This window comes from Lygodium microphyllum, chromosome 18 (genome assembly GCF_053477565.2).
Source record: "Lygodium microphyllum isolate KBCC chromosome 18, Lygodium_microphyllum_v1.1.10, whole genome shotgun sequence".
NCBI lineage: Eukaryota > Viridiplantae > Streptophyta > Polypodiopsida > Schizaeales > Lygodiaceae > Lygodium > Lygodium microphyllum.
This window is the reverse complement of record NC_141152.1, coordinates 50,609,855-50,636,214: the sequence shown is the minus strand read 5'-3', so window position 1 is coordinate 50,636,214 and position 26,360 is coordinate 50,609,855.

Here is a 26,360-nt window from a genome sequence, read left to right as displayed (position 1 = left end):
CTTTCCAAGGATGCAGCACTTTTTGCCAAACATTGTGACAAGTACCAAAGAACTAAAATACTATACTAATTTGTAAAGAAAAAATGGAACCATCTCTAATAATTGCCTACCAACCCTTTACAAAGTGGGGTATAGACTTCATGGAATCCAAAATTCCTATTGCCTAGCATTCCCCTTTTTGCTACATTACTATGACCATTGATTATATGACTAAATGGGCAAAGGCTAGGACCATTCACATGGATGATAATCAACTATGCCAACAATTCTTTTAGGAGTGAATCATTCCGTGATTTGATTGCCCCATCAGGATAGTCAATGATCAAGAAATCCACTTCCTAAATGAAGTCATTAAACACCTATTCTCTATGTTCTTGGTCTTGTATAGAAATTCTAGCCCATACTATCCTCAAGCAACCAACCAAGTGGAATCAACCAACAAGGTAATTAATATAATGCTAAGTAAGACTATCTTGGCCTCAAGGTCAAATTGGGATCATGAGCTCATAATAGCATTGTCGACCTATCAAATGGCTTACAAGACAACCCTAGGGTAAATACCCTTCAATCTAGCTTATGGAATCGATGAAATCATGCCAATTGAGTCATAATCCTTAGTCTTCATATCACAATGCAAGAATCGAATGTCTAACAAAAACCCAACTATTAGCAACTCACTTTCTGCTTGATGTTGAAAATGCAAGATGTAGGGCTTGGTTTGATAGGCATATCAAATAGTGATCCTTTGATAAAGGTGACCTAGTACTTTTATTTTTGATCAAAGGCCATAAATAGAAGCTTAAACTCTAAGACCTCAAATCCTACCATATCCATGTAATCAATAGGACAAGAAACATAGAGTTAGAATCCTTGGATGGACAGAGCATCGAGCATTTCGATTATAGATGTATAAAAAGATACTACCCTCCATGACATTATTGCATGAGCAACACATGAAGGAGCTTGATGCTCTAGTCAAATCCCTCATTGTAGCATAACAAATCTAGTACAAACAAAAAAAGTAACAAGCTCAACTTTGCATTCAATCTTCAATCAAACTTTTTTCCACATCTATAAGCTTCAATGTTAGAGTAGTGTGACTATCAGTAGCTTAGGATTAGGGGATGACCTCATAATACCACTAGCATACCTTAACACCCTTTCTTATTACTATTACTAAGAAGAGCTAGGTCAACCTTAGCTATAACAAGCAGATGCTAAAAACCAAATCTATATTGAGGCAAGCCATACTCATTGCTAAGAAAATGTAAATGAATGTTTACTATGGAGACTAAAAGAATTCTTCTCCTCTTCTATATTTTGTCAAATATGAAAGAGGTTGAAATTTATTAGGACCCTAGAATACTTCATTCCCTAATTACACAACCCCAAACTCCCAACAAGAGATATCCCTACACAAGAACACCTTGTATGCCACAAAAGTGTCACTTAGGCACCTCCAACTAAATGATGTGGCCTCTTATTACAAGCGGTTAGGGATTTGGCCTTCTAGCACTTTTCTTGACCACAAGACATATCACTTTCATGCCAATCAAACTCATGTCCCACTAGAACCATGAACCTAGAGCAGCTTGGAAACTATGCACATTATAGTGGAATACATTACTTCATTATATATGGAGATTATGCATGAATTTTATGACTTATGCTCCAGAAACCGGAGAAGCACTAATTTTGCATGTTACACCATGGATAGTCAAAGGCCATCTACATTTTAACACACTTGAAAGCACTCCACAAAGCTCGTTCTTCATAAAGGATCTATCTTCCGCACTCAAATGCCCACCCCTCTTCTCTCACATGAATGTATACTTATGGTTATGGAGGAGATGAGAGAAAAAGATAGGCTTGAGGAGAGAGAAAAACTAGATTTATAGCACAAGAAATCTTCCATTTCACTACATTCCATTTCTCATGTCAAATGCGCAAGAAGGGAAGATGCCCGAGAGCAATAATCACAAATTATCCAACATGATGGCATGAATTTGTTGCCCTCTTCTTACTTATTTCAAGATTCAAATCAATAAAACCATTGTCTCCTTTCACTTTTGGCCCCTATCCCCTTAAAATGGGTCCACACCCCTTCAAATCTTGGCCAAAATTAGGCCTTTTTACACCTCATTTTCACTCGAATAAGGTATTTTCACATCAAATTGTGCTTGAAACACGAAGTATTAATGATACGATGCTAGTTGGACACTTCTCCATGGCTTGAAATAATAACTTTATGCTCCACTATGCCTTTAGCTTGAAAATGTCCCATGTCTTTCCACCTTAGTTAGCTTATAAAATAGACCATATTTGAGCCTTGAGTCTTCATTTGACATCAAATTGCACCTCAAGTTTGAGGAATTATTGATAAAATGCTAGTTGGACACTTCTCTGCTGCCATATAAACCCCCTATGGGGGGAGTAAGGGAGGTGTCGTGTGAAGGAAAGAAAGGACGGGACGCTGCAGTCGCTAGGCCGAAGGGAGAGAGAGAGCTAGAAGGGTCGTCATTGTGTGCCGCGCCGTGACGGAGGAGCTACCGCCTCTAGGGGGGGGCCTTTAAGCCCCCTTTCCCCTCCTTGCGTTCTTACACAAAGGGAGTCTCACCCTGGGATTTAAGCCCTTTCCAAGGTTGCTTTATACCCCTTTTCCCCCTTCAAATTTAAGCCTTTTTTCCCCCCTTAGACACAATAGATGGGTTTTTCAAAACCCTTCCTTTAGCATTTCCACACACCCATTCCCATGGTCCATTTAAGTTCATTTTCCGTGGTCCGTTTAAACCCCCCTTCTATGGTTTTTCCTAAGCCCTTCCCAAGCAATCTTTAAGCCTTTTTCCCCCTTTTCACATTTCAAAAAGCCCATTTAAAACTCCCTTCCTTGGGCTTTCATAGGCCTTATCAAGCAGGTCTTATTACCCTTGGGTTTTTAAGCACCCTTTTTCCCTTGCATTCCCTTTTAAATCCCACCATAGCCCGGTTCTTTTCTTTTAAAAACCCTTCCCACACAAGCCTTTTAAAGCCATTATATCCTTTTTTGTGAAACCCTACTATATCCGGGATTTCCAATTCCCATTTCCCTTACATTCCCCAAAGTCATTTTTGATGGTTGTAAGGTCCTAATCCTGAAATCACTATTTCGAGGAGGAAGCCTATAAAGCCTTCTAAACCTCAATTCCGAAAGACGGTGCAATCAGTCAAGGAAGCCGAATCTCAAAGGGAGTTTCACGTGCGAGGGAGACGGGCCAAGATCTTAAGTCTGTGGCCAAGGCAAGAAGGTTGAATACATGATGGCTCCTAAAAAGGCACAAGGTGCAACCGCAGGAGGATCATCTCCTAACATCCATGTGGATATTTCACCACAAGTCCAGGTTTTCTTCCTAAATTTTGATTTACATCGTAATATTACAATTGAGCATGGATCATTTATGGAATTAGGATGCGCTTTTTCAATTGAAATACTTTGGCTAAATTAAAAGAAATATCTTACGATCAAAGAATCAGTCATTTTGTATTTTTCAAATAAACGAATAAGATCTCTATGCATTCCTAGCAAGTGGTTTTTATGCATTGCAAAGTAACGAATTTAGATTAACTAATGCCCATCTTTACAAGTCGAAATTATGATACTACACTTCGATTATGCATGGAAGCAATAAATTGCATGTCACATTAATGGACATCTTTTATTCGAAATGATTCTTTAAAGAAGATTGCTAACAACCGTAGGAAATTGCTAGGCATGGAAATGACTCTAGGGCTGCATGAAGAAGATTAAACTCTAGGCAATTGGCATAAATCTCATTTCAAAAGGCTACATGGTTCAAACATAAAACCCTAAAGCTTAGTAGCATGAATCTTGATTGCATATTATAGAAGGATCAATAGGAATTATGCCACAACTTCACTTACGCATTGATCTTAACCAGAAAAGTTAGGGATTGTAAATCTACTCATACATAGGCAATGAATCATGTGGTTACGAAAATGGTATCGTAGATATATTCAAGAATAGACAAGTAAATTGGTTTAAACCTAAACACCTAAAACTGCAAAGGAATTGCTTAGGAGTGGTTAAATCGATGCAACATATCCCAAGTGCTAACTAGGATTTAGCACGTTATGGATGTGACCGAGTCACTCTTATTGCCAAGCTGAAACTTTCATACCCTAAAAGACCTGCCCACAATCAAGGAAAGTAGGGACAATAGAAAATACTTGCAAGAAATGATCTAGGGTTTCTACCCTAAGGATTGCTCGCTAAAAAGATGAAACTCGGTTTGAATTTGGAACCCTAGGACCGACAATGTCGGCCTAGTGCAATCAGCAATGGATTGTTATGAAGACACCCTAACCCTGTTTCCTATCTAATCATGATTCCGTGATTAGAAGATGTCATTTGATGGGTAAAATAGCCCCATGGATTAGATGCGACACTAGTGTAACATGTTGCAGAGTCGCATGATCTTGTGATTTGATCACAAGGAAATGGCAAATTCCTCGGAATGAGATTGACAGATTCTTGCGCAAGTTTATCTTGCAAGAGGATGAGTAGTCATCCTGACATAGCACCTTTCTTGGAAAAAGTGACCAAGATAAGGGGCTTAGATAATTGCTTGGAAGCAAAAGACCAATCACTAATTTGGAATAACATAGTTACTGCTAATAGAACTTAAGGTATTGGTTAAGTTGGGTTAATAGGGTACGAGCCTAACCCAAGGATATAAGGGTTAACAAACAGACCCTTCGAAAATCTTGCCAAGTCGCAATTGATCCTGGATTGAGTGCTGGATGCATTGAGAATGAAGGATTCACTCCTTAGTAGTTGGCAAAAAATAACGACCACTGGAAATGATTATGCTTGTAACAGTTTAAAGAGCACTGCTTTGCTTTGTTTGCTCAAGGAATTAAAGGATGAAAAGATATCTAATGCTTCAGGTAGAAGGCCTGAAGGGAGAGGCAGCCTCAGTTATCCTCGACTGTCTGCCTAACCCTAACCAAGGGGGTTGTTAACCGCACCGGGAAGGTGGACCGAACCCGCCGTGAGAGGTCTCTCCGTTGAGCGCTACTTGGAGCAGGAGGACGCTTGGGTGCCAAGGAGGGCTCTGGCCGTAAATCCCTCGCCTTCTAGGCCCTGCAAAAGAGGCCAACGTGACTCGAGATTGGATCTCGAGGACCGCATACTAGTCTACGGGCGGAATCTTGGATTAGTAATCCCTGTGGATTGCTGGATAGCCTTCGGGTGGATTATGGATAAGCCTATGGGCTGGACTTTATAAATGTATTTCAAAGATAAATATGATAACAGGTTAAAAAGAAACTTGTTTGACACTGCTTTTCTATGTCAAGTGCTCTGATTACGTGAAGGAACCGATGCCTAACGGGCTAATTAAGGAAGCTGATTGATGCATGTTTAACTAAATGTGGTAGGTAATTAGATAACTAAAACAACCTAAGGAAAGTGCGGTGGATGTGGCCATGGGTCCGTCCTACGGATGGGTAGTCCCGGTTGGCCGGGAACTTTTCTCAATCATAATGGACAGCAAGAAGATCGTTTCAAAGGACACGAATAGCAAGGGCGCTCGCCTAGAAGTCTAAGTTATAATAATCCTGATTTACACTATTTTAGGAGAATGGAATGGGGCTATGCCTTATGGCAAAGAGGTCGAGCTTTGCATCCCTCTCGTTTCCCATTCTCCTTGAACCAAGTGCAATGTAAATCCGCTTCGGCCCATGGCCAGAGGCCTTATCTATGAGACACGAGTAACCTGTAAGATTTTGCAAACGGGTAATTTCATGACATTAATACAAATGTGTCAAATACAACTTGAATTGATAAGTACTACTGCGAAAAAGGATGTGAAAATACATACTTGGAGGAGTGGGTTTCGTGTACTTCTTGTCGGCCCTAGGAGTGATCGGTGGGTGCGTGAAGGAGTGGGAGTAGTAGATGTCTGCCCGCCATCGCAAGTGAAAGATGGTGTCGACTCCCTGGTGGCAGTGCGAGTGGGAGAGACTGCATCTGTATCCCCACAACAGGAGCTGCCTACTCCTGGACTACGTGACTCTGAAGCAAAGTGAAACCTGCGACTACGTCTACTGGAGACCGAAGCATCGGACTGTCTAGAGTCTGCTGATCGTGCTGAGGTGGAATGGGAAAGCTGTGCATCGGCTCTATCTCTAACCCTAGCTACTCCGGTGAGAAACGCGCTAGCATCGCGTCAACGTCATCATCTGTAAAATCGTGACTCATCCTGTCGTCCGTGCCCAAATCCTAAACCTGCACATACAAGGAGCAGGCCCCGAAATGGCCTCAAATCAAAAAAACAAGGTCGCCGCGAAGGGCGACCTCTTGCTTCACCGCGAAGGGCGTCTCAACCTGAGACAATGCACTCCTGCAATTTCCGGCTGTGCTACTTGCAGAGATCTGCTCCCAAAATAGAAAATGAAAGCAACACTGCTCCTCTTACCAGACCACCGCGAGCTTGGCTTGCTTTCTTGAGCTCCTTACCACGAACAAGGCTCTGATACCATGTCAAGATTGTGGGAGAGAAGGAAGGAGTCTCGCTTGAAGCTTTCTTGCTTGCACAATGAGGGAAGACACACAAGGGTGGAGGCTGAAAACAGTTTTTCCTCTTCTTAGTTGTATAAGCCAAAAGAACTCAAGTACAAAGAAATAGAAGAACCCTCTATATGGGTCTCAAACCAAACTCAACTAACTAAGGTGGCATACTAACTGAGCCACGAACTAGAGTAGATAAGGATAGCTATCATGTAGCTATTATTCAGGGGCGGTGTACCAACCGCATCTGCAACTGACAAGTCGGTGACATAAATACACAACGGTCACCCTGGCGTATCACGAGTGGAGCTCGATATCTCAACAAAATTAGGGTTTTCTTATAGGTCATTTCCTAACGGCAACTAGCGTCGGACCCAAGCGAACTACTTTACGCAAAAACGCCAGGCCCGAAGTGGATTCACGCTACACTTGGTTCAAGGAGAATGGGAAACGAGAGGGATGCAAAGCTCAACCTCTCTTCCATAAGGCATAGTCCCATTCCGTTCCCCTAAAACAACATAAATCGGGATCAATCATAACTCTAGGTCAACGCTTTTGTTGTTCGTGTTTTTTTTTTTGACGATCTTCCTGTTGTCCATCGTGATTTGAGAAAAGTTCCCGGCCAACAGGGGCCACCCATCCATAGGACGGACCTATGGCCACATCCACGGCACTTTTCTCAGGTTGTTTTAGTTATTTAATTAACTAGCACATTTAGTTGGACATGTAACAATCAGCTTCTTTAATTAGCCCGTTAGGCACTGGTTCTTTCACGTAATCATATCACTTGACATAGAAAACAATGTCAAACAAGTTCCTTATTAACAGGTTATCATATTTATCTTTGAAATATAAAAAGTCTAGCTTGTAGGCTTATCCACAATCCACCCGAAGGCTATCCAGCAATCCATAGGGATTACCAATCCAAGTTTCCGCCTGTAGACTAGTATGCGGGCCTCGAGATCTAATCCTGAGTCACGTTAGCCTCTTGTGCGAGGCCTAGAAGGCGAGGGATTTATGGCCAGAGCCCCCTCTAGTACCCAAGCGTCCTCCTGCTCCAAGTAGCGCTCAACGTAGAGACCTCTTGTGGTGGGTTAGGTCCACTTTCCCGGCGCAGTTAACAACCCCCTTGGTTAGGGTCAGGTAAGTAGTCGGGGGTAACTGAAGCTGCCTCTCCCTTCAGGCCTTCAACCTAAAGTATAAGATATCCATTTATATTTTAATTCATTGATCAAACAAAGCCAAACAGTGCTCTTAAATCTATAACAAGCACAAACATTTTCATTGGTCAATTTTGTTGGAAAACTGCTAAGGAATGAATCCTTCCTTTCGAATGCGTCCAGCACTCGATCTGGGATGACTTGTGACTTGGGAAGATCCCCTATATCCTGGGTTAGGGTGTACTCTACTAACCCGACTTGGTCAAACCTTAAGTTCATAGATTATTTCAGTTTATCGGCTGGTCTTTTGCTTCTAAACAATTATCCTTACTCAAGAAAGATACTTTATTATGATGATTATTCATCCTCTTGGAAGATAACTTGCGTAAGGACTTGCCAACCTCATGGCGAGAATTGGCCATTTCCTTGTGATCCAATCACAAGACCATACGACTCCGCACTTGTTGCGCAAGTGTCGTATCGAGCTATGAGACTATTCTACTTATCGAATGGAGTCACGAAACAATATGTTTCTGATTACATTAGGCTGACGTCGTCAGTCCTAGAGTTCCAAGTTCCATCTCGTAAGATTCTTAGGGGAAAACCCTAGATAACTTCCCAAATATGTTTCACTGTCCCTACATTCGATGAATGTGGGCAAGTATTTAAGGTATAGGAGTTTCATTTCTAGCAATACGTACGATTAGGTCACGTATTAATTCCTAGTGAATTTTGTGAAATTTAACTCATTCCAAACGAGTAATCCGCGGTTTAGGTGTTTAGGTTTATGCCAATTTGTTCAACTCTTGAAGATAGTTACGTTATCATTTCATAAACACATGACTCGTTGTCTATGTGTAAATTGATTTTTTTCAACCCTAGCTTATCGATTTAAGGTCATGCATAGGTTAGATTAATTCCAACTAATCTTCCTATAACTTTGCGAACAAAATTCATGCTAAAAAAGCAACCTTTTACTTGATAATTTATGTAGTTGACAAACGATAATTGCCTAGAGTTATGCATTGTAAGAATCATTTCATGCCTTGCACTTTCCTAAGGATTCCGATCACTTCCCATGATGATTCATTGCGAAGAGGATATGGGTTAATAATGCGATATGTGGTTTATACTCCCATGTTTAAAGGAGGTATATTTCATTGCATTGCATAAAGCTATTTACTAGAAATGCATTTATGCTCCCTTTATTTTGCTTGTTCTATTGAAAAGATTAATGATTAAATTCCTCCGTCGTGAGATAATTTTTCTAAAGAATTTAAGACAAAAAAATGCATCCTATTTCCAACAATTATCCTTTGCACGATTGAGTTATAACGATACTAAATAAAAATGATGAAGGAAAACCTAGACTTGGGGTGAGATGTCCATGTGGATGCTAGGAGACGACCCTCCTGCGGTTGCACCTTGGGCTTTCTTAGGAGGCATTGCGAATGCAGTCCTTCCGTCATGGATGCAACTTTACAACTCCTTTTTGAAATTCCACCCTCGCTCCCTTTTGCAATAACTTGCACCGTCCATCGAAAGCAGTTTTAGAAGACTTCCTCCTTGAAGTAGGGATTTCGAAAGGGGGTGTTTCAAAATCTTTCGCGAATAAGACCCATTAAAGCCATGGGAAAGGCTTAATGGCCTTACAAAGACTCGCACGAACGGGGAATATAAGGTGTAGAATCCCTTACGAGGGCTTTTGAGTGGGAAAGGAAGGTGTCAAAAGACCCTCAACATTCTCTTTTCTTTTATGTGTGGGGAAAAAAAACAAGGTATGGGAGAGCTAGATGGGTTATTTTTGCATGGCCTAAGGGGGCCCTTAAAGGGATTTAAGATCCGCGAAGTAAGAGACTTTAAGGTAACATCTTTTGGTGGAAAAAGGGCTTATGGAGCTTCAAGGGTAAATTTGAGGGGGGAAAGGAAAAAGGGCTAAGGGGGGGGGGGCTTAGGGGGGAAATTTCAAGGGGGAAAAGGGGTAGCCTTAAAGGCTATGGAAAAGGGGGCCTAAGGGGGATTTAGAACACGGGGGGGGGGGGGGGGGGGGGGGGAGGGGGGAGAATAGGACCTTTAGGGTCAAACTTCTTTTGGGGGGAAAGGGGGCTTATGAAGCCCCCTTAGAAGCTTCTAGAAGCTCTCTGGAGCTTTTGCACGTGGGATGGGAGGGAAAAAGAAACAGCCAATTCGACGGCGTGCTGACGAGGTGGAGCGCGGACTACGATGGCAGAGGTCGACGATGGCGTGGCAAACATCGACACTCAGCGTCTCCACTCCTTAGCCTCTCCCCTCCTGCAATAGTAGGTAGCAACACTCCTGGTATGCGATAATGGCAGCACCTTCCTCCTTCCTTCCACTTGCACCCCCCCCCCCCCCCCCATTTATATAGGTAAGGGGAGGGGGATCCTTCCTCCTTGCATGTCAGCGGGCATGGGCACAAGCTTTGGCAAGCTCCAGCAAGGAGCTTGCCCACCATACTAATCCCTTCTTCCTCCAGCTCGACAGTTGGCTGGAGGAGAGGGAAATTCAAAAAATTTGCTTTTATCTAAAGGATAATTCCAGTATCTTCTATTGGGAAATTCACGCAAACCTACGCATTCGGGATATTACATTCTCTCCCCCTTGGAGGAATCGAGATATCCTCATCTCTAGATAAACTAGGGATATTGATGGTTGAGAGTGCCTTCATCTATCCAAGTGGCATCCTCTTCAGGATAGTCTTTCCACTGGACGAGGCATTCTCTCAAGGTTCTGGATCTCAATTGTCTCTCCCTAACATCTAAGATCTTGTTGGGCCTTAATTCAAGGACTCCTTGACTAGGCATTACAACTTGTTGGTCATCAAGTACATGGTTAGCATTAGGTACATACTTTTTCAATAGGCTGATATGGAATACATCATGAACTTTTAGGTTCTCAGGGAGTTGCAGTTTATAAGCATTAGATCCTAGGCACTTGAGGATCTTGTACGGTCCACAATACCTTGGACTTAGCTTCTTGCAATCTCCTAAGGATAGGGAACTCTTCTTAGGGCGTACGCGAATGAAGACCATGTCTCCTTCTTCGAAGACTCTATCTTGACGTTTCAAATCCGCATATGCCTTCTATCTATCATTGGTAGCTTGGATGTCGTGTCTTATTGACTTTATTTGGTCATCTATCTCTTCCAACATCTGCCTTGAAGCTTCAACCCTTAGGGTTGGATCTGAGAAGTTTAAGGGACTTCGACAGTCATGACCATACAATGCTTGGAAAGGGGTCATCTGAATGCTTTGTTGGTAAGAAGCATTGTAGACAAATTCAACCAAAGGCAAGTATTGAATCCACCTCTTCTGCTCACGAGAGCAGTATACCCTAAGCATATCCTTGATGACTTGATTTACTCGCTCTGTTTGGCCATCCGTTTGGGGATGGTAAGCTGTGCTAGAACAGAGTTGAGTCCCAATGGCTTCAAAGATGGCTTTCCAAAAATGTGATGTGAAGAGAGAATCACGATCACTAACGATTCTTCCTGGTAGCCCATGTAGTTTGAATATCTCCTTGATAAACAATCTTGCAATGTCTGAGGCTTTAAAGTTTATCTTTACTGGAATAAGGTGTGCAACCTTAGTAAGCATGTCAACCACAACCATGATGCAGTTGTATCCTCCCTAGACTTGGGGTAGGCCAACAACAAAATCCATACTGATGAATTCCCATTTCATTTGGGGAATGTCAAGCGGTTGCAGCTTCCCTGGCATCTTGACATGTTCGGCTTTGATACGTTGATAAGATAAACACTTGGTGACATACTTGAGAACGTCACCTTTGAGCCTGTCCCAATGGTAGCTCTTCCTAACTGCATTGAGAGTCTTGGCATAGCCAGGATGTCCTAAGAAAGGGGAATCATGAGCTTCCCACAATATCTTCTGCTTAAGTGACTGACTTGTCGGTATACATAGCCTCCTTCTATAGTAGACAAGTCCACTATTGATAGAGAATTCATGATATTTAGTCCGCAGCTTTTGGTTCTAACCCTTGATAGAAATTTCCCTTAGCATCGTTTGATAGGCTGGATCATGGCATGCATCCTCTCTAGCTAACTCAAGTATTGGATTGTTTGGCATAGATACTTTTGTAGCTAGGGATCTAGTTGTTGATGGATTTTGCAAGATTAGGGAATTAAGGAATGCCTTGCGACTAAGTGCATCAGCAACTACATTTTCTTTTCCTGGTCGGTACTTGATTTCAAAGTCATATTCTTCCAACACTTCAATCCACCGATGTTGCCTAATGTTGAGCTCGTTCTGGGTAAAGATCCACTTGAGACTCTTATGGTCAGTTACTAGTGTAAACTTGTTACCCAATAGGTAGTGTCTCCAAAGCTTTAGAGCATGGATGACAACTAGCAATTCTAGATCATGCGTAGCATAATTCTTCTCATGACTCTTCAATTTCCTTGAAGAGTATGCTACATGATGACCTTCCTGCATGAGCACACATCCCAAGGCAAGTGTGCTAGCATCAGTTACTACCTCGAACTCCTTATTGAGGTCGGGAAGTTTCAGGATAAGTGCTGATACCAAACTTTGCTTCAATCTGTCTAAGCTATTTTGTTCGGGAGTTGACCATGCAATGGAAGTTTGCTTCTTTAGTAAGTTCGTCAGAGGTGCTGCAATCAGAGCATAGTTCTTGATGAAGACCCTATACCGTCCCGTCAATCCAAGAAAGCTGCGTATTTCTTTGACAAATGTTGGTATTGGCCATTCTAGCACATCTCTTGGCTGGGTCCATTGAGATTCCTTCTGCTGATACGATGAAACCCAGATATTCAATCTAACGTTTGAAGAATGCACACTTCTTCATCTTAGCATAGCATTTATGTGCCCTCATTGTCTCAAGGACAATTCAAAGTTGGGGTTCATGATCTTCTTCCTATTTAGAATAGACTAAAGTGTCATCGAAGAAGACGAGCACGAAGTCATCAAGATATGGTCTAAAGATATCCTGCATTAACCTATTGAAGGTGGCAGGGGCATTCGTAAGCCCGAAGGACATAACTAGGAACTCAAAGTGCCCATATCTTGTGTTGAAGGCTATCTTTGGGATATCTTCTTCCTTAATCCTTATTTGATAATATCTTGACTTGAGGTAAATCTTGGAGAAGATCTTTGCACCCTGAAGATGATCAAGAAGCTCATCTATTATGGGAATAGGGTACTTGTTCTTGACCATTGATTGATTCAATCCTCGGTAATCAATACATAGTCGAAGTGTTCCATCTTTCTTTTTCTGGAACAGTACTGGAGCTCCCCATAGTGAACTGCTAGGCCGGATGTAGCCCTGATCTAGCAGTGCTTGAGTTGTTCCTTCAGCTCAATTGCTTCTGGTATGGACATTCTATAAGGTCTCTTTTCAATTGGCGCGGCTCCTGGTACTAACTTAATCTCATGATCCACTTCTCTTTGAGGCGGGAATTCTGTCAACTCTTCAGGGAATACGTCCGCATATTCCTTTAGCCAAGAAGGTCCTTCACTAGATTCTTGCTTCTGATCTAACTTGTTGAGCTTAATTAAGTAGACAGGTAATCCTTTTTTGACTCCTTTTATGATTCGAGATGCTTTGGCCAATTGGATTTTTGGCACTCCAGCCTCTCCTTGAGTTGTGACTAATTCCCTTTCAGAGTTTTGAAAGGAAACTTGACCCTTTCCACAATGAATGTGGGCGTCATTAGGCCTAAGCCAATCCATTCCGAGTAGGCACTCATGGATACCTAAATTCATGACTCTGAATTTGACCGAAGTCGTTTTTCCTCCTAGAAAGAATTCCACCTTAGCAGTTTTCCTGGCACAACTAACCTCACGACCATTTACCAATTTCACAAGCAAGATAGGTGCTTCTACTGTGGCTATTCCTAATCTTTTTGCACAAGATGGTGAGATAAAGAAATGTGTACTGCCACAATCAATCAAGGTCTTGAAACTTTTACCTTGATAGTCCGACGGTTTCTGAATGACCGAGAACTAGCAATTCGGGCCTTTCTTGTGTAGAGCGGCATGGACTGTCGCCCTTTCAAATTCTGCTTCCATGGTCGGATCTTCTTTTTCTTTGCACATTTGCCTATTGGCAACGCAAGCGGTTCTTCCTCTGCCTCGGGTAGCGGTTGCTTGACCATGGCTTGTTCCTTGGAAAGGTGCTTGGCAATGTCCTCCTCCAAGTTTGAAACATTGCCTCTTGAAGTGACCGGGCTCATTGCAGTGGAAACAACGGAGGTTTCGGCCATTGCTTTGAGTAGGAACAAAGTTGTTGATGTTGTTAGTTCTTACTTTCTTTCTTTGTTCCTAATTCTGACCTTAAACTCTCTTCACTTGAGATCTGAATGCTCCTTTGTTCAGGTCATTATAAGACCAAGTTTTGTTATCCCTTGGTCTAGACTGCACCTCCTGAATTATAGGCGCAACTCGAATGAGTGCGTCCTGAAGATCTGATGGACGCATAGATTCGAGACGGGTATTTACTGGGGGATTTAAACCAGTATAAAATTTGGACACCTGCTGTGTCATGTCCATCTGTGGTGTATACTTAAGAAGTGAGACAAATTTGGAATAATATGCATCAAGAGTGAGTCCCAGCTATTTTAGCTCGTAGAACTCATTCATTTTCTTTGTGCGATATGTAGGTGGTAAGTATCTTTCCTGCACGGCTTTCTTCAGCTTCTCCCAGGTAACGGATCCTTCCGCGATCCCTTGATCATCCACCAAAGCCTGGCTTCACCGGTGAGTTTCAGCTTGGTGATCATAGCCTGATTGGCGCCCGACTGCTTCGAAGTAATCCTCCATGGATTTAATCCAAATTTCAGCATCTACCTCGATGGACCTGCCTCTCTCGTCAAACTGGATGGCTTAATCTGCTTGAGAAGAAACTTCTTTTCTTGGATTACAGCAGTACTTGATGTAGGAGGTGAACTAGGAACCTGTACCTGGGGTTGTGCCTGGATAAAGGTTTCTTGACCTTATTACACGATAATCGTTATTGATTTATATTGCATCTCCAATTCCGCTATCAACCAAGCAATCTAACCACTTAACTTTTTATCAATTCTAATGCACAATCAGACATTGAAAAAAATAAGTCTTATTTGTATTTATATGGGCATAGCCCTTTCGGAATACAACATTTCTTGCGATGATAAGCCAATTGTTACATTTAGTTTGGGGAGAACAATGTTGTATTACATTTATCTACAGGAATTGTATAATAGTATGGTTTCGGGTCATGGATCTTCAGGAATCAGTAAGTCATTGGAAGTTTACGGTATCCTTTCCTTTGGAACCCATTCTTCTCATGGAGCCCCAATACTTTAATCCTGTCGGTGGGGATCACACGGGTTACTTCCTCATACACATATGAGTTTATCTCAACCCTTCGACCTCAAATATGTAAAGTTGAGTTTACGTGAGCTTCCACAAAAATGAACAGCTTCACGACTTTCAGGTCTTCCAACCACTTGATCCTCTTTAGGTTGGTTTGTAGATAAGCAAACCGGTGGGCAGCTATATAGTAGATTCCTGAGGCACCCGTCTATCTTCGTTCCATGTACAAAGGCGATGGATTATAGATTTTCTCTAGGATGTTCATCATTTCAACCCTTTGTCGATAATGCAGAGAATGCATTGCAGTCATAAACATGACTCGAAATACTAATAACTTGTTCCATGCTTCATAATTCTGCAAGACAGCATTGAAAGTAAGGAAATGTTTGGAACAACAACATTTGCTTTACTTTATTTTATTAAGATTTCATAAAAACAATTCCTTGTTGGTTGGCTCTGATACCAATTTAACGTATCCACCTATTATCTTCAGGACACGTCTTAGCAATCCATCGGAAAGGACATCTAGAAAGCTCCATCCGGCACTCCCATGGAATGTTACAGGGTTTTCGATCTAGGGCCTTCCGCGTTTGCCACGTAGCAAAAGTATTCGGCCGTTCCCACTTAGGACCGACCTAAATTACGGTTTTTCTATTGGTCATTTCCTAACAGCAACTAGCGTCGGACCCAAGCGAACTATTTTACGTAGAAATGCCAGGCCCGAAGCGGATTCACACTGCACCTGGTTGAAGGAGAATGGGAAACGAGAGGGATGCAAAGCTCAACCTCTCTGCCATAAGGCATAGTCCCATTCCATTCCCCTAAAACAACGTAAATCGGGATCAATCATAACTCTAGATCAACGCTTTTGTTGTTCGTGTTTTTTTTTAAAACGATCTTCCTACTGTCCATCGTGATTTGAGAAAAGTTCCTGGCCAACCAGGACCACCCATCCGTAGGACAGACCTATGGCCACATTCGCCGCACTTTCCTCAAGTTTTTTTAGTTATTTAATTAACTAGCACATTTAGTTGGACATCTAACAATCAGCTTATTTAATTAGCCCGTTAGGCACTGGTTCTTTCACGTAATCATATCACTTGACATAGAAAACAATGTCAAACAAGTTCCTTATTAACAGGTTATCATATTTATCTTTGAAATACAAAAATTCCAGCCCGTAGGCTTATCCACAATCCGCCTGAAGGCTATCCAGCAATCCACAAGGATTACCAATCCAAGTTTCCGCCGGTAGACTAGCATGCGGGCCTCGAGATCCAATCCCGAGTCACGTTAGCCTCTCGTGCAGGGCCCGAAAGGCGAGGGATTTACAGCAAGCGCCCCCTGTCACCCAAGCATCCTCCTGCTCCAAGTAGCGCTCAACGGAGAGACCTCTTGCGGCGGGTTCGGTCCACATTTCCGGCGCGGTTAACAACCCCCTTAGTTAGGGTCAGGCAAGCAGTCAGGGATAGCTAAAGATGCCTCTCCTTTCAGGCCTTCAACCTAAAGTATTAGATATCCATTTATCTTTTAATTCATTGATCAAACAAAGCCAAACAGTACTCTTAAATCTGTAACAAGCACAAACATTTTCATTGGTCACTTTTGTTGGCAAACTGCTAAGGAATGAATCCTTCCTTTCGAATGCGTCCAACACTCGATCCGGGATGACTTGTGACTTGGGAAGATCCCCTATATCCTGGGTTAGGGCATACTCTACTAACCCGACTTGGTCAAACCTTAAGTTCATAGATTATTTCAGTTTATCGGTTGGTCTTTTGCTTCTAAGCAATTATCTTTACTCAATAAAGATACTATATTAGGATGATTATTCATCCTCTTGCAAGATAACTTGTGTAAGGACCTGCCAACCTCATGGCGAGAATCGGCCATTCCCTTGTGATCCAATCACAAGACCATACGACTCTGCACTTGTTGCGCAAGTGTCGTATCGAACTATGAGACTATTCTACTTATCGAATGGAGTCACGAAACAATCTGTTTCTGATTACATTAGGCTGACGTTGTCAGTCCTAGAGTTCCAAGTTCCATCTCGTAAGATTCTTAGGGGCAAACCCTAGATCACTTCCCAAATATGTTTCACTGTCCCTACATTCAGTGAATGTGGGCAAGTATTTAAGGTATAGGAGTTTCATTTTTAGCAATACGTACGATTAGGTCATGTATTAATTCCTAGTGAATTTTGTGGAATTTAACTCATTCCAAACGAGTACTCCGCGGTTTAGGTGTTTAGGTTTATGCCAATTTGTTTAACTCTTGAAGATAGTTACGTTATCATTTCATAAACACATGACTCGTTGTCTATGTGTAAATTGATTTTTTTCAACCCTAACTTATCGATTTAAGGTCATGCATAGGTTAGATTAATTCCAACTAATCTTCCTATAACTTTGCGAACAAAATTCATGCTATAAAGGAAACCTTTTACTTGATAATTTATGTAGTTGACAAACGATAATTGCCTAGAGTTATGCATCGTAAGAATCATTTCATGCCTTGCACTTTCCTAAGGATTCCTAGCACTTCCCATGATGATTCATTGCGAAGAGGATATGGGTTAATAATGCGATATGCAGTTTATACTCCCATGTTTAAACGAGGTATACTATTTTAATTCCGTTCTATAACAATGGACATTAATCTAATTTTAATTCATTGTATTGCATAAAGCTATTTACTAGAAATGCATTTATGCTCCCTTTATTTTGCTTGTTCTATTGAAAAGATTAATGACTAAATTCCTCCGTCGTGAGCTAATTTTTCTAAAGCATTTAAGACAAAAAAATGCATCGTGTTTCCAACAATTATCCTTTGCACAATTGAGTTATAATGATACCAAATAAAAATGATGAAGGAAAACCTGGACTTGGGGTGAGATGTCCATGTGGATGCTAGGAGACGACCCTCCTGCGGTTGCGCCTTGGGCTTTCTTAGGAGGCATCGCGAATGCAGTCCTTCCGTCATGGATGCAACTTTACAACTCCTTTTTGAAATTCCACCCTCGCTCCCTTTTGCAATAACTTGCACCGTCCGTCGAAAGCAGTTTTAGAAGGCTTCCTCCCTGAAGTAGGAATTTTGAAAGGGGGTGTTTCAAAATCTTTCGCGAATAAGACCCATTAAAGCCATGGGAAAGGCTTAATGGCCTTACAAAGACTCACACGAACGGGGAATAAAAGGTGTAGAATCCCTTACGAGGGCTTTTGAGTGGGAAAGGAAGGTGTCAAAAGATCCTCAACATTCTCTTTTCTTTTACGTGTGGGGGAAAAAAACAAGGCATGGGAGAGCTAGATGGGTTATTTTTGCATGGCCTAAGGGGGCCCTTAAAGGGATTTAAGATCCGCGAAGTAAGAGACTTTAAGGTAACATCTTTTGGTGGAAAAAGGGCTTATAGAGCTTCAAGGGGAAATTTGAGGGGGGGAAGGAAAAAGGGCTAAGGGGGGGCCCTTAGGGGGGAAAAGGGGTAGCCTTAAAGGCTATGGGAAAGGGGGCCTAAGGGGGATTTAAAACACGGGGGGGGGGGGGGGAGGGGGGCGAAGAATAGGACTTTTAGGGTCAAACTTCTTTTGGGGGGAAAGGGGACTTATGAAGCCCTCTTAGAAGCTTCTAGAAGCTCTCTGGAGCTTCTGCACATGGGATGGGAGGGAAAAAGAAACAGCCAATTCAATGGCATTTTGACGAGGTGGAGCACGGACTGCGATGGCAGAAGTCGACGATGGCCTGGCATACGGTGACACTCAGTGCCTCCACTCCTTCTTAGCCTCTCCCCTCCTACAACAACAGGTGGCAACACTCCTCGTATGCAATAATGGCAGCGCCTTCCTCCTTCCTTCCGCTTGCACCCCCCCATTCATATAGGTAAGGGGAGGGGATCCTCCCTCCTTGCGTGTCAGCGGGCATGGGCACAAGCTTTGGCAAGCTCCAACAAGGAGCTTGCCCACCATACTAATCCCCTCTTCCTCTAGCTCGACAGTCGGCTGGAGGAGAGGGAAAATAAAAAAATTTGCTTTTATCTAAAGGATAATTCCATTATCTTCTATTGGGCAGTTCACGCGAACCTACGCCTTCAGGATATTACATCTATCCATCATCATTGCCTCATGTTTAGGTTTGGATGAGTGAGGATCCATTTGAGACTCTTGTGGTCTATGAATAAAGTGAATATTGTTGCCAAGTAGATAGTGCCTCCATAATTTGAGAGCATGAATCATAGCAAGTAGCTCTAGATCATGGATAGTGTAATTCTACTCATGAGTCTTCAACTTCCTAAAAGAATAGGCTATCAAATGAATGTCTTGCATTAGTACACAACCCAATGCAAGAGATCTTGCATCAGTCACAACTTCAAATTCTTCGCTCAAGTCAAGTAATCTCAAAATAGGGGCTATGACCAAGCTTTGTTTAAGCTTCTCAAAGCTAGAGAGTTCAGTGGGAGTCCACACAATAGCAACCTACTTCTTGAGTAAATTAGTTAGGGGTATGGCAATCAAGGCGTAGTCCTTGGTAAAAATCTTATACCATCTTGTTAAACCCAAACTTAACTATTGTTGGGGGTGCCCACTCTTGCATATCTTTAACCTTGGTAGGATCCATCGTCATCTCTTCATCAAATACTATAAATCGGAGATACTTAATCAGCCTCTTGAAGAAGGCACAATTCTTCTTCTTAGCATAAAGCTCATGTGTTCTCATTGTTTCAAGGACAACTCACAGTTGTGGCTCATGATCATCATCTTTGTTTGATTAGGTCAAGATGTCATGAAACAAGACAAGAAAACACTGATCAAAATAGGATTAAAAAATGTCTTGCATTAGCTTGTTAAAGGTTGCAAGTGCATTGGTTATCCAAAAGACATCACGATGAATTTGTAATGGTCGTATCTTGTGTTGAAGGTAGTTTTTGGAATGTCTTCTTTTTTTTTCCTTATTTGGTAATAACCTTCAATGGTCGTACCTTGTGTTGAAGGTAGCTTTGCAACCACATGCTCTATGGGTTTTGTTTCCCCCTCCCATACATCAAATTGTGCATTTGGGAAAAACACAATGGATCTGAAGGCACGAGAATTGAAAACAAAAATCCATGTATTCATTATATATAAAATGCATTTATATAGGGAGTTTAAGTGCATGCGACCTTAAGCATGGCCGCAAGCAATAGGCCATAGAAGAGGTATCGTGCTCCTCTACGAATCTGAAGAAGAAACATTTTCGCTAGCACCACCATCGCTACTGGCGTCACTATCCCCCTCCTTGCTATGCTCCACATCGGGGTTCACCTACACACACAAAAGATCAAGGTTGCTTACGTACAATTGCAAAGAAAAAGTTATAATTAATAGGAAAGTAAGAAAAATATACCTCCTCTAGCTATCGAATCCTCATAGCTTGGTTGTATTGCTCCTCAGTGATGAGACCCTCCTCATAGAAGTGAAGCCATGTGGCTGCGCAGTTATGGCCTCGATGGTAACCTACCTCTTTAGGAGAAGGTATCCTACCAACGATAGTAGTCTACAAAACAATTATGATATACAAACAATTATGAGACACAATGTATTAGAACAAATTATATAAAGAATTTTTAAAAATATAAAATTTAAAAACTAGAAATCAAAATATACTTACAAACTCTACCTCCCACGACTCTCTGTCACCCGATCCGTAATGGGACGATCCCATAGTTTCCATTTGGATGCGTTGCGCCTCTACGTGCTGGTGACTCTTCACTTTCTTTGTTGCTTTCTTCTTGGCTTTCTTCCACTCTATGCGATGGCACATAGGTGGTTGGCTATAGGCTCCATGCCCCTCCTGTTGTTTCCGCAATGACTCCCTGGTGCATGTCATGAGGTGGGATCTTTTGTTGTGAAGAAAATCCCTCACTTTTGTACGTCCCCAATCATCCAAGAATCGCTAACCCTCAGGATTTGGGTACTGCCTATGGAGTGCCCTCAACACCTCCTACCACAAGCCGGTTTTCTGATTCTTGAAGGAAATGAAATGATCTTTATACATCGCATGCACGACGCTCCTCATGTATCTGTAACTCTATAGTACAGGCGTATTGGCTCCTCTACGTGATCTTTTGGTGAGGGTGATCGCTCGCCACCTCCTAGGCAACCCCCACACAAGCCTCATCCTCCCCCTCGACTCTCCCTCCTCCCTCTCTGTCGACTACCCTCTGCCTCACTGGGGATGCACGTGCTTCCGCAAATGTACATGCATCGACTGACGCTTGTGCTTGAGCCGTGCATGTACAGGCGCTGCACATGGAGTACCTGCAATTGAGGTTTGGACATTTGGTGTTTGGGAAGCAGTGCCACGCAAAGACGTCAGAGGTGTTCCAGACATGACGTTGAACATCTCGTCTGCTCTGGGAGAGCGGCCAATGTATCTAGTCATCTCTCCCATGAAGTCTTCCTTACTAGCAAAACCTCCAAAAAAAGCATTGACCCCTCTGCTGAACAAGACCAATGTATCATTCATGCGCTCCAAATCTGGGTCATTGCTAGATGAACCAGGATGCGGCATCTGCAAACAAAACACAAGAATAAGACACATTTGCTAAATTGCAATATTGTGTAAACGGTACTATTGTATAACATGTTTGTACAATTCTACAAATAAAAACTTGTTTTTTATCAGAGTTGGCGCGTGTATACTCGCGTCTGTGATGCAAAATAGACGCGCTCTCAGACGCTTTGACCCTAACGTCAAAGCTTCTGAGCAGAGCGCGTGTATTCTTGCGTCTGAGATGCAGAATAGACACGCTTAGAGACGCGACTGCAGATGCGATAACAGCAAACACAGCTGCGCGTCTATATCTGCGTCTGCTCTGGAATCTACACACGCTGTGAAACGTGCTAAGTCGGCCGCTCTCAAGATGTAACATTCCAAATTTCTTTCTTCACGTGAACTACCCTTATAGAAAAGGGGGATATTGATATGGAAATTTTTAGGATAATGCAAAAAAAAAAAAATCCCCTCCCCAATCGACTGTTGTGCTGGAAGGGGAGGGGAATAGCAACAAGGCGGAAGCTCCTCGGTGGGAGCTCACAGGTGTAGAGTGCCATGCCTCTCGCCACATCGAGAGGGAGGATCCCCTCTCCCCTCCCTTATTTAAACAGGAGGAGGCGTTGCCATAGGGATAGCTGAATACGTGAGGGAGATCGAGAAGAGAGAGGATGGCACTCTACAGCATCGTGAGAGGGTGTGGGCTTTCGTGACGCTAGACGGAGGGCCATTGTCATCGAGTTGGCACTCGATACCGTGCCACCTCCCCCTACACACGTCCAGGATGGTAGTCACCTAGCCGTTCCCCGTCGCCGCCATCATCTCATACACCGCCTGCAGCTCCTCCGAGTCTGTGTAGGGGGTAGTGGGCGTCGTCGCCACATCAGCCGCCACTGCCACACTAGCCCTCGCGAGCATCCACATAAGCAACACCGCCACCCTTCGCACCATATCCAATATCTGTTGTGAGCACCCGCCAATGCAGGAAGCTTCCAGAAGCTTCTAAAAGGGAGCTTCATAAGCCCCCATTCCCTTGGCCTCAAAACCACTATCCCCCCCGTGCTAAACTCATTAGCCCTTTGTCTTGGGCTTTATAAACCCCTTGCACCCCCCCTTCTTGTGCCTTCTAAGAAAACCTTTTATTATTTCCCTCGTATTTTAATCCCCCTCTCCCATGGGTGTTGGAACCCCGTGTTTAACCCTTAAGCCCCTTTCTTTTAGGCTTATTACCCCCGTGATTTAAACCTTTAACCCTTCCCCCCCGGTGTTTAAAATCCTCACAAACCCTTAGGCCTTTCCTATGAATATTGGAAAACCACCCTTCCTCCCCCCCCGTGCTTTTAAAGTTCACTTAGCCCCCTTTCCTTAAGCCCCCTTTTTCCGTGTTTTATAAACCCTTAAGCCCCTTTTCTCCTAATTTTCCTTGGAGCTCTCCCGCATCTTGTGTCTTTTTCACACCTTTCTTTTCCCGTTCGTACGAGTTTACAAAGGCCATTAAGCCTTCCCCATGGCTTAATGAGTCTTAGTCGTGAAATATTCTAAAACAGCCCTTTCGAATTCCCGACTCAAAGGAGGAAGCCTTCTAAAACTCCTTTCGACGGACGATGCAAGTTATTGCGAAGGAGAGCCACGGTGGAATATCATAAAGGAGATGTAAAGCTGCTTCCACGGTGGAAATGTCTCCTAAGAAAGTCCACGGCGCAACCGCGGAAGGGTCGTCTCAACAGCATCCATGTGGATATCTCACCCCAAACCCAGGTTTTCCTTCCTAAATTATTATTTGATATTGTTGTAATTCAATCTTGCAAGGTTAATTGTTAGAAATAGGATATATTTTCGTCCTAGTTGTTCACATCGAAGGAACTTGGTCATCAATGCTTTTAAATGAAACATGCAAATTAAGAAAGTATAAATGCTTTTCTAGCAAATAACTTATGCATTGAAATGAATTATAAAACTAGATTATTATCCGTTAAAATAGTATACTTCGATTAAGCCTAGAAGTATAAACTGCATCTTTTACTATTAATCCATATCCTCTTTGCAATGAATCATCATGGAAAGTGCAAGCATGAAATGATTCTTACGATGCATAAACTCTAGGAAAATATTGTTTGTCAACAGCATAAATTATCAAGTAAAAGGTTGCTTGTTTAGCATGAATTTTGTTGACAAAGTGTAGGAAGATTATTTGGAATTAACCTAACCTCAAATCGATAAAGTTTAGGATTGAAAAATCAATTTATGCATAGACAACGAATCATGTGGAAGTAATCTCAAAATTATCTTCTAGAGTTAACCAAATTGACATAAATTGAAAACACCTAAGCTACGGAATACTCGTTGCGAGTGCGTGAAATTCCAAGAAATGCCTATACCTTCAATACTTGCCCACATTCACTGAATGTAGGGACAGTGAATTGTAATCGTAAAAGGAACTAGGGTTTGTCCGTGAGAATCTTACAAATATCCCATTCTCCTTGAACCAAGTGCAGCGTGAATTCGCTTCAGACCTGGCGTTTCTGCGTAAAATAGTTCTCTTGGGTCTGACGCTAGTTGTTGTTAAGAAATGACCAATCAGGAAAACCCTAATTCAGGTCGATCCTAAGTGGGAACGGCCAGAATACTTCCACTACGTGGCAGACATGGAAAGCCCTGGATCGCAAACCCCATAACATTTCATGGGAGTGCCGGCCGGAGCTTTCTAGACATCCTTTTCGATGGACTGCTAAGATGTGTCCTGGATGATACTAGTGGACACGCTACAGCTAGTATCAGAGCCGACCAACAATGGAATTGTTTTTATGAAATCTTAATAAATTGAAGTAAAGAAAATGTTGTTGTCCAAACATTTCCTTACCTTCAATGCTGTCTTGCAGAATTACGAAGCGTGGAACAAGTTCTTGGTATTTCGAGTCATGTTTATGACTGTAATGCATTCTCCGCATTATAGACAAAGGGTTGGGATGATGAACATCCTGGAGCAAATCTATAATCCATCACCTTTATACATGGAATAAAGATGGACAGGTGCCTCAGGAATCTACTATATAGCCACCCACCGGTTTGCTTACCTACAAACCAACTTAAAGAGGATCAAGTGGTTGGAAGACCTGAAAGTCGTGAAGCTGTTCATTTTTGTGAAAGCTCATGTAAACTCAACTTTACATATTCGAGATCGAAGGGTCGAGATGAACTCATATGTATATGAGGAAGTAACCCGTGTAATCCCCGCCGACAGGATTAAAGTGTTGGGTCGCCATGAGAAGTATGGATTCCAACAGAAAGGATATCCTAAACTTCCAATGACCTACCGATTCCTAAAGATCCATGACCCGAAACCATACTATTATATAGTTCCTATAGATAAATGTAATACAACATTGTTCTCCCCAAACTAAATGTAACAGTTGGCTTATCATTGCAAAAAATGTTGCATTCCGAAATGGCTATGCCCATATAAATATAAATAAGACCTCTTTCTATCAATGTCAGATTCTGCATTAGAATTGATAAAAAGTTTAGTTACATTGCTTACGTGATAGCAGAATTAAAGATGTAATATAATCAATAAGAATTATCGTATAACAATGTTAAGGAACCTTTATCCAAGCACAACCCCAGGTACAGGTTCCTAGTTTGCCTCCTACATCAAGTACTGCTGTAATCTAGGAGAAGAAGTTTCTTCTCAAGAAGATTAAGCCACCCAAGTTTGACAGGAGAGGCAGATTCGTCCAAGCTGATGCTGAAATTTGGATTGAATCTATGGAGGATTACTTCGAAGCAGCCGGTACTGCACCCGCCAATCAGGGTATGCTCGCCAAGCTAAAGCTCACCGGCGAAGCCAGGCTTTGGTGAAAGCAATGGTGGAGGGATCAAGGGATAGCAGAGGGATCCATTACCTAGGAGAAGCTGAAGAAAGCCATGCAAGGAAGATACCTACCACCTGCATATCGCATGTAGAAAATGAATGAGTTCTACGAGCTAAAACAGCTGGGGCTCACGCTTGACGCATACTATTCTAAATTTGTCTGAAATTCGTCACACGAAACTTCCATGATGGATAGTTGTTCTTGACTAGCTTCTTAATTTCCATTCTTCTCTACCATTATCACAAATTTGATACAAAATAATAAGCAAGTCTTCTACAATCTTTCACAACAAGTGCACAATAATACCCAAAGCAGTCTTTTCTATCACTACAACAAAAAGGCTTCATAGATGCACATTTAGACGCGATTTTTGAATATAGAGAAAATCTTATGAGCGCTGTCGTATTGCTGCGCAATCGAGGTGTGAAAACCACCCGAAAGTTGTGTGTGCGATTTGATACTTTGTGCATACTTAGTTGTTGTGATTATATTTATTCTCTGCGTATGAGTATAGTAGCGAGCATGAAGGGTTGCTTTCAGTCTATGTTGAACTGGGTCAAGGAGAGAAGACATTACAACTATTCAAATAAATGCATGAGGAGGATATCTCTCTGGATAGTATCACACTTGTCTGTGCTTTAAAAGCTACAAAGAAAGTAATCATATCACCACCTTCTGCAGATGCCCCAATGTTGTGATGGGTGTTAATAAGGAAAAATACAAACCAGAGATGCAAATTGTATCAAATGCCAGTCTAGCTTCGCTTGCAAAGGTTATACGCCAAGAGTTTGGAATTATTGAGGGTCTGATGACTACGGTCTATGCAACTACTGCAACTCAAAAGACAGTGGATGGTTCTTCTGGGAAGGCAGGGGTGGAGCAC